Genomic DNA, 15,911 nt, shown 5'->3' on the forward strand with positions numbered 1-15,911 from the left:
TTTTCAGGTACCTTAACAGTGATACGCAGCACTGTTAAGGCTTACTACGAAAATATCAGCGGATTTAAATGTTCATAAACCGATGCATCTATCACTACAAAATATTTATGTAAAGTTATTCTTTCATGATATAAATGTGATATAAAATAAAACATTATAGTAAATGCAACTGTGTATTACACTTAGAGAACTTTAGTCCATAGTGAAAGAGTCTCCGATGTTTTCGAGTCAGATGTTCATTTTGTAAAATGTCGACATCGCTTGATAAACACAGCCTTAATGTCGATACAAAAGATATGTACGTCGGTGAATTTCAATTTTAATTCCCTTGGAGTACAGTAGGATCTGATTCTGTTAAACTAAATATGATACATGTACTTTTAAGTTTACCTACCAGTGATAGTTTTAGACAATTGGTTACTAACACTGAAAATTTCAGTCCCCACAGAAGGGAAATTTAATGTTTTAGATCGCGATGTTCATATTTGTATTTATTTTATGTAGATGAATTACAGGAGGGCCAATATCTCTTTAAAAAGAAGTTGTATCAACACAATATGTTGACACTGTCTTAATACTTGCGGGTGAAACAAACAATATCATCTTCAGGGGAGGGTGTTTCGATGTTTCGGAACCTAATTTTTTTTATTGTTTTTTCCCAAACCATAATTTTTACAATAGAAGCTGTCCAACACTAGTAGGTTCCATGAAAACTTCAGCCCACAGAGTAAGAGCCTCCATTATTTCCGGAAACTATGTTTTTTAATGTTTTTTTAAACATATATAAAATTAACAATGCTAAAAGTCGACACCACTTGATAAACACATCACTAATGTCGACACGAAAGATATATATGTCGGTGTATTTTATTTGTAATTCCCTTGGTGTACAGTATGGTTTGATTCTGTTAAACTACATAGGGTACTTGTACTTATGGCTTCACTTAAGAGTGATAGTGCTAGACTTCTGGTTACAAACTCTAAAAAATTCAGTACCAAGAGAACGGACATTCATTCTTTTCGAAGCCCGATCTTCATAATTGTATTTATGTTAAACAGATGTATTACAGTAAAGCTTATATTTTTTAAAGAAAAAGTTGTATCAACACAATATGTTTACAGTGTCATACCACTTCCGGATGAACCTAACAATATCTTTTCCGAGGTATGGTGTTTTGATGTTTCAAAACACGATGGTTCTATTGTTTTTTCCTAACTATAATTTTTACAATGGTAGCTGTCCACCACTGGTAGTTGCCATAAAAACCCAAGCACACGATATAAGAGCCTCCGATCTTTTCGGGTCAAATGTTCTTTTACCTTGTTTTAACATATATAAACACAACATTCTAAAATGTTGATGCCACTTGATAAACACAGCACTAACGTCGACACGAAATATATATACACATCGGTTTATTTCATTTTTAATTGCCTTGGTGTACAGTAGAGTTTGATTCTGTTAAACTAGATAGGCTACATGTACTTTCAGTTACCTTAACAGTGATACGCAGCACTGTTAAGGCTTACTTTGAAAATATCAGTGGATTTAAATGCTAATAAACCGATACATCTATCAATACAAAATATTAATGTAAAGTTATTCTCTCATGATATAAATGTGATATAAAATGAAACAGTATAGTAAATGCAACTGTGTATTACATTTAGAGAACTTCAGCCCATAGTGAAAGAGTCTCCGATGTTTTCGAGTCAGATGTTCATTTTGTAAAATGTCGACATCGCTTGATAAACACAGTCTTAATGTCGAAACGAAAGATACCGGTATGTACACCGGTGAATTTCAATTTTAATTCCTTTGGAGTACAGTAGGATCTGATTCTGTTAAACTAAATATGATACATGTACTTTTAAGTTTACCTACCAGTGATAGTTTTAGACAATTGGTTACTAACACTGAAAATTTCAGTCCCAACAGAAGGGAAATTTAATGTTTCGGAGCCCGATGATCATAATTGTATTTATTTTATATAGATGTATTACAGGAGGGCCATTATCTTTTTAAAAAGAAGTTTATTAACACAATATGTTGACACTGTCTTAATACTTGCGGGTGAAACAAACAATATCATATTCAGGGGAGGGTGTTTCGATGTTTCGGAACCTAATTTTGTTATTGTTTTTTCCCAAACCATAATTTTTATAATGGTAGCTTTCCAACACTAGTAGGTTCCATGAAAACTTCAGCCCTCAGAGTAAGAGCCTCCTTTGTTTCCGGGTTATACGTTCTTTAACTTTTTTTAAACATATATAAAATTAACAATGTTAAAAGTCGACATCACTTGATAAACACATCACTAATGTCGACACGAAAGATATATATGTCGGTGTATTTTATTTTTTCAATTCCCTTGGTGTACAGTATGGTTTGATTCTGTTAAACTACATAGGGTACATGTACTTACAGCTTCACGTAACAGTGATAGTGCTAGACTTCTGGTTACAAACACTAAAAAAATTCAGTACCAAGAGAACGGACATTCATTCTTTTCGAAGCCCGATCTTCATAATTGTATTTATGTTAAATGGATGTATTACAGGAAACTTACATTTTTTTTAAAAAGAAGTTGTATCAACACAATATGTTGACAGTGTCATACCAGTTCCGGATGAACATAACAATATCTTTTCTGAGGTATGGTGTTTTGATGTTTCAAAAACCGATGGTTTTATTGTTTTTTTCCCCTAACTTTAATTTTTACAATGGTAGCTGTCCACCACTGGTAGTTGCCATAAAAACCCAAGCACACGAGATAAGAGCCTCCAATGTTTTAGAGTCAAATGTTCTTTTACCTTATTTTAACATATATAAACACAACATTGTAAAATGTTGATGCCACTTGATAAACACAGTACTAATGTCGACACGAAATATATATACACATCGGTTTATTTCATTTTTAATTGCCTTGGTGTACAGTAGAGTTTAATTCTGTTAAACTAGATAGGATACATGTACTTTCAATTACCTTAACAGTGATACGCAGCACTGTTAAGGCTTACTACGAAAATATCAGCGGATTTAAACGTTTATACGCCGATGCATCTATCAATACAAAATATTTATGTAAAGTTATTCTTTCATGACATAAATATGATATAAAATAAAACAGTATAGTAAATGCAACTGTGTATTACACTTAAAGAACTTCAGCACATAGTGAAAGAGTCTCCGATGTTTTCGAGTCAGATGTTCATTTGGTAAAATGTCAACACCGCTTGATAAACACAGCACTAATGTCGATACGAAAGATATGTACGTCGGTGAATTTCAATTTTAATTCCCCTGGAGTACAGTAGGGTCTGATTCTGTTAAACTAAATATGATACATGTACTTTTAAGTTTACCTACCAGTGATAGTTTTAGACAATTGGTTACTAACACTGAAAATTTCAGTCCCCACAGGAGGGAAATTTAATGTTTCGGAGCCCAATGTTCATAATCGTATTTATTTTATATAGATGCATTACAGGACGGCAGGTGAAACTAACAATATCATCTTCAGGGGAGGGTGTTTCGATGTTTCGGAACCTAATTTTTTTTATTGTTTTTTCCCAAACCATAATTTTTATAATGGAAGCTGTCCATCACTAGTAGGTTCCATGAAAACTTCAGCCCACAGAGTAAGAGCCTCCATTGTTTCCGGATACTATGTTTTTTAACGTTTTTTTTAAACATATATAAAATTAACATGCTAAAAGTCGACACCACTTGATAAACACATCAATAATGTCTACAGGGAAGATATACATGTCGGTGTATTTTATTTTTAATTCCCTTGGTGTAAAGTATGGTTTGATTCTGTTAAACTACATAGGGTACATGTACTTACGGCTTCACTTAACAGTGATAGTGCTAGACTTCTGGTTACAAACCCTAAAAAATTCAGTACCAAGAGAACGGACATTCATTCTTTTCGAAGCCCGATCTTCATAATTGTAGGAAATTCAATGTTTTGGAGCCCGATGTTCATAATTGTATTTATTTTATATAGATGCATTACAGGAGGGCGGGTGAAACTAACAATTTCATCTTCAGGGAAGGGCGTTTCGATGTTTCGGAACCTTATTTTTATTAATTTTTTTTTCCCAAACCGTAAGTTTTACAATGGTAGCTGTCTAAAACTAATAGGTGACATAAAAACTTCAGCGCACTGAGTAAGAGTCTCCGTTGTTTTCGAGTACATTGTTCTTTAACCCTTTTTTAACAGACATAAAAATAACACTGTAAAAGGTCGACACCGCTTGATAAACACAGCACTAATGTCGACACGAAAGATATATACGTCGGTGAATTTAATTTTTAATTGCCTCGGTGTACTTAAAGGTCTCATTCTGTTAAACTAGATAGGGAATATTTACTTTCAGGTTCACTTAATAGTGAAAGTGGTAGGTGATATGTTAATAACATTAAAAACTTCACTCCCCATAGAACGGACATTCAATGTTTTCGAGCCAGATGTTTATAATTCAATATAGGTTAATTAGATATATTACAGGAGGGCCTATATCTGGGTGTTTCGATGTTTTGATGCCTGACGTTTTAATTGGTTTTTTCCCTAACTATAATTTTTACAATGGTAGCTGTCCATCACAAGTAGGTGTGATGAGAACATCTGCCCACGAGGTAAGAGGCTTTCTTGTTTCGGAGTACAATGGTTTCTTACCTTTTTATAACATATATAAAAATAACAATGTAAAAGGATGACATCTCTTGATAAACACAGCACTAATGTCGACGAGAAAGGTAAATACGATGGATTATTTCATTTTTAATTTCCTTGGTGTACAGTTGGGTCTGATTCTGTTAAACTTAATATGGCACATGTACTTTTAAATTAACTTAACAGTGATAGTGTAAGACCATAGGTTACTAACACTGAAAATTTCAGTCCAACAGACTGGACATTCAAGGTTTTTCGAGCCCGATGTTCATAATCGTATTTATGTTAGATAAATGTATTACAGGAGGGCCTATATCTTTTAAAAAAGAAGTTGTATCAACACAATATGTTGACAGTGCCAGACCACTTGCGGGTGAAACTAACAATTTCACCTCATGGGTATGTTGTATCGATGTTTTGGAGCCTGATGTTTTACCGTCTTTTTCTTAACTATAATTTTTACAATAGTAGCTGTCCACAACGCGTAAATTAAAACTTCAGCCAACGGAGTAAAAGTCTGCTTTGTTTTCGAGTACAATGCTCTCTGATCTTTTTTTAACATGTATAAATTTAACAATGTAAAAGGTCGACACCGCTTGATAAACACAACATTAATGTCGACACAAAAGATATATACGTCGGTGGATTTCATTTTTAATTCCTTTGGTGCACAGTAGGGTCTGATTCTCATAAAATAGATTTGGTACATGTACTTTCAGGTTAACCTTATAGTGATAGTGTTTGGCTATATGTTAATAACACTGAAAATTTCTGTCCCCATAGAAAGGACATTTAAAGTTTTCGAGCCAGATGTTTATAATTCAATATAGGTTAAATAGATGTATTACAGGAGGGCCTATATCTTTTAAAAAAGAAGTTGTATCAACACAATATGTTGACAGTATCAGACCACTTGCGGGTGAAACAAACAATATGTCTCTTGGGTAGGGTGTTTCGATGATTTGAAGCCCGACGTTTTAATTGGTTTTTTCCCTAACTATAATTTTTACAATGGTAGCTGTCCACCACTAGTACGTGTAATGGAAATATCTCCCCACGAGATAAGAGGCTTTCTTGTTTCGGAGTACAATGGTTTCTTACCTTTTTATAACATATATAAAAATAACAATGTAAAAGGTTGACACCTCTTGATAAACACAGCACTAATATCGACACGAAAGGTATATACGTCGGTTTATTCCATTTTTATTTCCCTTGGTGTACAGTATGGTCTGATTCTGTTAAACTTAATATGGTACATGTCCTTTTCGGTTATCTTAACAGTGATAATATTAGAAAATAGGTTACTAACACTAAAAACTTCAGTCCCCACCGAACGGACATTCAATGTTTTCGAGCCAGATTTTCATAATTGTATTTATGTTATATTTGTGAATTACAGGAGGGTCTATGTCTTCTAAAAAAAGAATTGTATCAGCACAATATGTTGACAGTGTCAGACCACTTGCGGGTGAATCTAATAATTTCAGCTCCGGGGTAGGCTGTTTCGATGTTTTGGAGCCCGATGTTTTTATGGTTTTTTTCTAAAACCGTAAGTTTTACAATAGTATCTGTCCACAACTAATAGGTGCCATAAAAACTTCAGCCTACGGAATAAAATAACACTTTAAAAGGTCGACACCGCTTGATAATTACAGCACTAATGTCGACACGAGAGATGTCGGTGTATTTCATTTTTAATTTCCTTGGTGTACACAAAGGTCTGATTCTGTTAAACTAGATAGGGTACATTTACTTTCAGGTTAGCTTGACAGTCATAATGTTAGACTATAGGTTATAAACACTGAAAATTTTGGTCTTCATAGAACGGACATTCAGTGTTTCCGAGTCCGATTTTTTTTAATTCGATTTAGATTAAATAGATGTAATAAAGGAGAGGTTATATCTTTTAAATATGAAATTGCATCAACACAATATATTTACAGTGTCATAACCAACTGCAAGTGAACCTAATAATATCATCTGTTTTTATTGTTATTTTCCCTAACTATAATTTCTACACTGGGACCTGTCCACCACTAGTAAGTGGCATGAAAACTTCAGCCCACAAGGTAAGAGCCTTTGTTGTTTCCGAGTACAATGTTCTTTGACCTTTTTTTAACATTATATAAAAATATCACTTTAAAAAGTCGACACCGCTTGATAAACAAAGCACTAATGTCAACAAGAAAGGTAAATAAGATGGTGTTTTTTTCATTTTTAATTCCCTCGGTGTACAGTAGGGTCTGATTCTGTTAAACTTAATATGGCACATATACTTTTAGATTAACTTAACTGTGATAGTGTAAGACCAAAGGTTACTTACACTGGGAATTTCAGTCCCACAGACCGGGCATTCAATGTTTTTCGAGCCCGATGTTCATTATTGTTTTATTTGCTAGAGGGCCTAAATCTTTTAAAAATAAGTTGTATCAACACAATATGTTGACACGACCACTTGCAGGTGAACCTAATAATTTTATCTCCTAAGTAGGGTGTTTTGATGTTTTGGAGCCAGATACTTTTATTGGTTTTTTTCCCAAACAATAAGTCTTACAATGGTAGCTGTTCACAACTAATAGGTGCAATTAAAACTTCAGCCCACGGAGTAAGACCCTTCGTTGTTTTCGAGTACATTGTTCTTTAACCCTTTTTTAACATATATAAAAATAACATTATAAAAGGTCGACACCGCTTGATAAACACAGCACTAATATCGACACGAGAGATGTATACGTCGGTGTATTTCATTTTTAATTCCCTCGGTGTACAGAAAAGTCTGATTCTGTCGACACTGCTTGATAAACACAGCACTAATGTCGACATGAAAGATATATATGTCGGTGTATTCATTTTTAATTCCCTTGGTGTACAGTATGGTCTGATTCTGTTAAACAAGATACGGAGGGTACATGTACTTTTTGGTGAACTTTACAGTGGAAGTGCTATCTAAATGCTTAGTAACACTGAAAATTTCAGTCCCCATAGAACGGAAATTCAATGTTTTCGAACGCAATATCTATAATTCTCTTTGTGTTAAATGAAAAAAAAATATGACAAAAACAAACTCAACCATCTCAAAAATCCATAAAACAAAATACAAATTTATAGGAGAACAACATGGAACTCCAAAAAGAATCAGAGGCCTAGGAGGAGTGAGCATCCTCTGCTGACCGGTCGTACCCGCCGTGTGCTCCTTGAGATAATTTGGCATGTCATAATCGATGTAAATGTCAAAATCGGGAAAATGTCACAATAGGAAAAAAACGAAACGTTGATTTTTTGGTTTGTTTGGGATGGTCAAAATACAAACCTTGAGCCATTACATTGAAGGTAGCATCAGGTGCTTAGGAGGAGTTAGCATTCTCTGCTGACCGGTCACACCCGCCGTGTGGTCTTTGTCGTAATCTGGACAAAACGGAAAAGTCCGTAGACAATTGGGTGTTAATTATGGTCTAACAATTTGTATGAAAAACTTCAGTAAGAATGCAATCCAGTGGAATATTTTATTTGCCCACAAGGTCTTTGTATCGACCAAAGAACTTACGAAAAGATGACTTCAAACGAGACTGTTGATTGTCCCGTTTATCAACTTGTTTGTCAGTAGCTTGCCTCGCCTTAGAAACTGTTCATACGTATGCCCTTGTATATCGAATTAACTGAGAGACAAAAACACCATATTCAGATTATGAAGGTATATTGCTACATAAGTAAGGAAGGCTGACTATAAAAAAAATTGAAGTCAACGCGTTTATCATAAAGTTTTGTTGTTAGGTTACCATCAATGTCCATTTCCAGTAAAATATCCAAATATGAAATAGATGACGCAGACGCTGTGGTATCTTTTATTTCAAGTTCACTGGGATATATTGAGTCGACGCCAGTAAGGAAATAACAATTGTTAATTGATAATACGTCGTAGATATACCTGAATGTTGAATTGAAGGCCACAACGAGTGATTTATTTTTTCACGTACAAGTTTTTTTTAATAAATTCTGCTTCATAAGAATACAAAAAAAGGTCTGGTAACAATGGGGCACATTGGTACCCATGGGAATTCCAACAGATTGTTTGAAGACTTGATTTCCAAAAACTACATACAAGATGTTGCCTATCAGAAACTCAAGCATCTTTTTAGTGTCAACTTCAGAGTACTTGTGTGCAATCAGAATGGTTTTTAACAAAATATTTTTTTAGATTTCCAATGACAGGTAAGCATTTTCATGACTTCCATTTTTATAAAAGAAACAACAATCTATAATATCAAAAAACCTAGATTTTAATTTCTCATGGGGAATGGTTGTATAAAGTGTTGAAAAGTCGTACGTTTCAATGCTATTGATTTTGGTAAGAATTGTGTTAAATAGATGTATTACAGGAGGACCTATATCTCTTTTTAAAAAATGTATCAACGCAATATTTGGACCGTGTAAGACCACTTGCAGGTGACCCTAATAATTTCAGCTCCAGGGTAGGGTGTTTCGATGTTTCGGAGCCTGGTGTTTTATTGTCTTTTCCCCTAACCATAAATTTTACAATGACAGCTGTCCACCACTAGAAGGTGCCATGAAAACTTCAGCCCATTGAGTAAGAGCCTGCGATGTTTTTTTCTTTATTTTTTTTGAGTCAAATGTTCATTTACTCTTTTTTATACATACATGAAAACAACACTGTAAAAAGTCGAAAACGCTTAATAAACACAGCACTAATGTCGACTCGAAATACGTCGGTTCATTTTATTTTGAATTCCCTTGGTGTACACAGGTAAAATTGCAACATATGTTCAACATATGTTTCGAGTAACATATGTTGAACATACGTTGAACATACGTTAAACATATGAATTTTTCACAGTATGTTGAACATATGTTTGAAATATATTGTTAACATATGTTTGAAAAATACGTTAAACATATTGCAGACTCAAAACATATGTTGAACATATATTTGTGGTAATCATATGTTCAACATATGTTTAACATATTTTGAACATATGTTTGTTTAAAACATATGATCAGCATATGTTTTCAATTTGCGTTATGTTGATTAAACATGTTTGTTGGCTTAAATTTTTACATGTGTAGTAATGAATACGTGTATAAACAAATTATATAATCAACATTAGCCATGCGTTTTTTTCATATGAAGTGTTTCGTTAACAAATCCGGATTTAAGCCTGATCGGTTTTAAATTTAGTGTTCATAAACATACGTCATATTTTACGTCACGGAGGCAGAAGATGAATCTCCAAGATGGATTTTAACTTGTACTTATAAGGTAAGAATGCGTGTTCATTTACCTATTTAAAATTTTATATTGGCAATGAGTCAATCTACGGGCTGTAGTTGTGTTCTTCTAGAAAATTCGGATTGAAAAAACCATACTGTATAAAATAATGTAATGTCAACAACCGACGCGACGGTCATCATTGTTGTTAAACTTTTTAAAAACCAGCTCTACAATTGAACCTCTAAGGCTGTTGAAATTGTTTTAAAAATACAGTGAATAAATCAAACAGTAATTACCATGTTTACGAATGACAGAATGTAGAATATCTCAGAAAAGGTGAGGTCTGTAAATGTCTTCACACAAAGCTACAACTCAACAGCTTACTGTCTCTAGTTTATTTAGACCTTACAAGTTTAATGGTAAACAAGCATAAAAATGTAGATTTGAAAAATATATTAAGATCAGACGCATTTAAAAACTTCGAAAGTGAAAGTAGCCCCCAAAACTATAGCAGAGCTCATTGCAAAGCAACGAGTATGTCTTATATTGCTGTTTTAAATCAGTTATTAATGGAAAAAGTCTTTACAATCCAACAGGGAAATTCCTAATGAATTATTTTGTGTCAACACAAATTGTACAATGATTTATATCTTTTCATTGAAATATTTATATCAATTCAATTCATTTTTCTTTTTAAAAAATCTTTATATTGATAGTGTAATTTTTATTACATGCTTATTGAAAAAAGTGTTTTTATTTTAGGAATGCAGTGACTAGTGGACACATCACAGATGGCATCAAATAACACAGTGTCAGAGATTATGAAGAAGTAAGTACATAATTATAAAGATTTCTTACATTTCTTCAAAACTGCAGCATGATGTATATTTTTTAAACTTGTAATATCATTGTAGTAAGGTTAATTAGGTTCAATGAGTATCAAATAATGAGTAACACTGTTTGACAGAGTATTATAGTTTGTAGCAAATGGATGTAGTAGTGCAGAGGTTTGTAAGATTTCTTGGATGCAGTCTGAAGACGATGAAGTGATGAAAGATCCAGGATCCAGATATTCGTCCTGAGCTCAAAGATATCTGCACTACATTTGCTACAGTGGTAACAACGTTATTGTTGACAAGCCAATCGTATTAAATCGTTCGTGTAACGTGGGTGATCGTTCGTGTAACGTGCGGGATCGTGCGTGTATCAGGAAAATTGGTTTGCGTTTTTTACCGTGCGTGTTCGTGCGTGATCGTGCGTTTTTTTCGTTTTGTAACTTTTTTAACGGAATGCCAGGATTAATTCTTAAAACAAAGACAAGTAGTTTTTGTAAAACAATGTGAATTTAAAACTTTTTATTATATAAGAACATTGACAGTTGTTAACATTCATTCTCTCTTTCGTCCTTAAATACATTTTTTTATTTCTATAGCTCATACAATCCTTTGTTTGGTCGAGTTAGTTTTGCTTAATTTTACGAACAGCCTATATCAAGCATCAATTGTGTCTTGACAAATAATTTCAATCATATTAGCAAAAGCGACACGTTGAATGAAAGTGGCTAAGCTTACCCATTCCCCGTTTTAAACTAAACGATTATTCCCAACGTTTTTCTTTCAAATGAGAATACGATCGCATTATTTTCTAGTAGATTGTATACACATTTGTTTGAAATAAAATTTATTTAGACGCTATAGAATTATGTACTGTACATTGTGAAAATATTGGATGTGAAAAATCGAAATTCTATGGAACAAGGTAACAAATTTACCTGTATCACGCATAATTAAATCGTACGTAAGAGAATTAAATTACATAAACAGTCAACTCGTATATAAATAATTTCGTGTAGTTTATGCATTATCTTCATTTCAATTACACGTAATTTTCTTTAACTTATAATTGAAGTTAATTTTGTTATGGAGACAATATATTTATTTGTGTGTGAATCCTTTATACTTATGTATGGATGTGTAAAAGTGTTCACTCGTAAAATACAAAACAGTGCATGACTAAAGTACAGACCGCTTTTCAATAACACACAAACATAAAGCAATACAAATTAAAGTAATGCGTTTCCTTAATTCTAATCTTAAAAATTAATTTTGATTTTGCGTGTTTAATGGTGTAACGTTGCTACCACTGTATACAAGTTATGGTAATTAAATTTAAACATGGCTCTGACTGTATGATTGATGCTCATTATAAAATTTTCTTAGTTCTAATGATTTTTGTAAGATTTTAAAATCTCACTTTGTAAAAATAACACAAATATATCAATGGTTTTCCACTTCTTAATTTGCAAAACTTTAAAAGTCTGATGGTGGTTACTTGCATTAGTATTAATATTTTAGACAGAAGTTTAAACTTGACTTGTGAAATGATAAACAGCACATCGAAAAAGAAGTTGGACAAAAAGTGGGATTAATGCAGGTATATAATTATTTCTCTCTCTCTCTCTCTCTCTCTCTCTCTCTCTCTCTCTCTCTCTCTCTCTCTCCAGAACTTACAATGATGTAAGTATTCAATAAAATTTACTTAAGGAATAGAATGAACAAACTTAACTCATGTTGTATGTGCAACTTGATCTTGATACTCTTCAAACTTTTATTTTAATAATGAAACAAACTTATAATCCATCTTAAAAAGTGTTACATGGTCTGTTTCTTTTTCAGAAAATATTAAAGCTGCAGTGAGTGAGAACCATTCACAGGAGAATAACAAACTTGTCTATATGATATTTGCAACAATAAAAATGATATGTATTTTTATCTCTGTTTTTTTTTTCATCAGATAGCTGGAGCTGCAAAATTAATGCAATTTTTAAAAGACTCGGTGTTGTAAAAACAGGATAATCAGTTGAAGAGGGTAATTCAGAAAGAGAATTTGTACCAACAATGAATTAAAAAATAAATAAAATATTTAAAGACATATTTTTAAATATGCATAAGACATATGTGATACATGTTGTGTAAACAATCCCAAAGGATAAAGAAGTGAGTAAACACAAAAATGGAAGTAAAATATGTTCAACATATGTCTAACATATATTTATAAACATATGGTAATCATATGGTTATCAAAAACATATGTTTAATATATGTTAAACATATGATGAACATATGTTTATGAACATATGTTTAACATATGGTGCTCGTTTTTTATGGCGAACATATGTTTCAGAACATATGTTCAACATATGTTAAACATATGTTGAACATATGTTGCAATTTTACCTGTGTACAATAGGGTCTGATTCTGTTAACAGTGATAGTGCAAGCTTTTTGGTTGGTAACACTGAAAATTTCAGAACCCATAGGACGGACATTCAATGTTTCAAAGCCCGATGTGTATAATTCTAATTTTGTTAAATATATGTATCACAGGAGTGTCTATTTCTGTTAAAGGAAGTTGTATTAGCACAATATGTTGACAGTGTCAGACCACTTGCAATTTCAGCTCCGGGGTAGAGAAGTTTCGATGTTTCAGTGTCTGATGTTTTAACTATCTTTTAGTATTATTTATCAATTGAAAAATTACAGTAAGGATTGGATTTTTTAAACTAGAGATTGTATCATTATGTAATTTAATGTGGTAATGTTAACAACCAGTAGACGACCCTGATTATTGCAGGCCTCATGGTAGGGGGTTCCATGATTCCTGTTCTGATGTTTTAAAATTCCATCATCGTATGTAGATAGGTTACAAAAGGGCCTGGATCTTTTGAACTAGACATGTAACCCTAACAATAATTTTACAATGGTAGCTTACCACTACTGGTAGGTAGTATGAGAACTTAAGCCCACGTGGTAAGGGCCTCCAGTGTTTTTTATTTACACTTTTTGACATACTGTAGAAGGTCGACACCGCTTGATAAACACAGCACTTATGTCGACACGAAAGAGTTGGTGTTTACAGTTTCAGTTCACTTGGTGTACAGTAGGGTCTGTCTCTTTTAAACTACATGGGGTACATATTCTTTTATCATAAGTTTACACTGATAGTGCTAGACTTTGTTAGTAACACTGAGAATTTTAGTCTCCACAGAACAGACCTTCAATGTTTCCAATCCCGATATTTGTAACTCTTTTTACGTTAATTATGTATATTGAAGGAGAGCCTATATATCTTTTAATGTAGAAGATGTACCAACACAATACTTTGACAGTGTCTCAGTGTTTCTGAGCCCCATGTTTCAATTGCTATTTAATATTAGAAATATATTGAGATATTATAGCAAGGACTGTAGATGGTATCTTCGCTGTAATTTTGATATGGTAGTGCTTAACAACTAGTAAATGATCCTGAATACTTTAGGCCTCAGGGTACGGGATTTTAATGTTTCCGATTCCGATGTTTACAAATCCAATTATTTTTGTAGATGAATTACAAAAAGGCCTGGATCTTTTGAACTAGATTTGTAACCCTAACCATCAGGCCTGGATCTTTTGAACTAGACTTGTAACCCTCAACATAAGTTTTACAATGAAAATTGACCACCACTAGTAGGTGCCATGAGAATTGCGTCCACAAAGTAAGGGCCTCCAATGCTTTCGGGTCTGATGCTTTTTACTCTCTATTACATAATTATATAAAAACAACACTGTAAAAGGTCGACACCTCTTGATAAACATATCACTAATATCGACATGAAAGATATACATGTATACGTCGGTCTTTGAATGTTCAATTTACTTAGTGTACAATAAGGTCTGGATCTTTTGACATACAGAGGGCATGTGTTCTTTTATCATAACTTTACACTCATAGTGCTAGACTCAAGGTCAAAAATATTTTGTTTTATCCAGAACAGATACTTATCATTCAGTGCTCGTTTTGTAAAAGTCTATCTCAAAGTTCTTGAAAAGATTTTTTGTGACCCTTTCTTTTGATCTTATTTTCCAATATATCTGCCCTTGTTTATGGAACAGACTCTTTTTGGGGGGAATATATAAAAGCCCATTGGAAGCTTTGTGCTATATTTTATCAATATTTTGAAATATGGCCCTCTTTTCAAAAAGTATTGCAACTGAATCAATGTCAGAAGTTGGAGGATGACAGAATGTCTCATATTAAATAGAATATTTGGCTACGGCACATTTTCCAAAATATGAAAGTAGAAATCTATAGAATAAATGCATATTAAACATTTAAATATATATGTATGTATAAAACAACTCGAAATTTCATCAAAAATTTTTTTCATTTTATTTGCACCTTTCCAAACTAACTTTCTTAAACATGTCAAAACACTTGTGAACACATACATGTATAAATTCAATTTAAAAAGCACTTATTTGTAAATCTACCAAATATAAGTAAATAATCTGTAACACAAAAGCTATCTGAAAAATAAAAAAAATAATAAAAAGATAAAGTAGTTAAATTATAAATGACTATTTGTAGAAGCTGTTTAAAGCATCTGAGCAAGGTCCATGAATACTATGCAGGTATGTTAAGGTTTCCCAAATGAGTTCACAACGATGTGTAGAAAATAATTTGTTATTCAAATATGTCATTATTAACTTCGAAGTAACAATCGACTTTCTTTACAATATTTCTAAGACAGTGAATCGTAATAAGTGACTATTCGTGAACATAAATAAATCCGGTTGTTCTCTGTTATCAATAAGCGATTCTAAATTTCAATACAAGTGATACTTAATTTCATATTATCAATATTAAGTATCAAATAATCAGCTTTGTATTAGGTAAGTGACTATTTCTAAAATAGTGAGTTGGAGGCTCCACCTGCTACGTGTACACTAATGAATGGAGGTATTTAATGCATCTACAAATCATGCGATATTAGGATAATTTGCATGAACTTGGGAGAGAACATAAGTATCCGTATGACTCATGCAGGGGGATGTCTGGCCCAATTTTGTGTAATTCGAGCTTAAAAAGTACCTAATTTGAAGGATAGGGCACAATGTTTGGACGAGGAATCACCTATATCATATTACCGGTGTATGAAAATCATTAACGATCTTAAA

General features: G+C 32.9%; 1 protein-coding gene and 1 long non-coding RNA gene across 2 annotated transcripts in view; one reads left to right on the forward strand and one right to left on the reverse strand.

Moving 5' to 3' along the window:
- The window catches only part of LOC136271989 (S-adenosylmethionine synthase-like), a 166,498-nt gene that overhangs the window by 9,419 nt on the left and 141,168 nt on the right, over positions 1–15,911 (reverse strand). The gene's annotated exons all lie outside the window — the stretch shown is intronic.
- Positions 9,866–11,026, forward strand: LOC136272354 (uncharacterized). The gene is made up of 3 exons (XR_010710341.1): positions 9,866–9,963; positions 10,678–10,744; positions 10,900–11,026. It is a non-coding gene; the product is annotated as an uncharacterized lncRNA (long non-coding RNA).

Source organism: Magallana gigas, chromosome 10, assembly GCF_963853765.1.
Source record: "Magallana gigas chromosome 10, xbMagGiga1.1, whole genome shotgun sequence".
Lineage (NCBI taxonomy): Eukaryota > Metazoa > Mollusca > Bivalvia > Ostreida > Ostreidae > Magallana > Magallana gigas.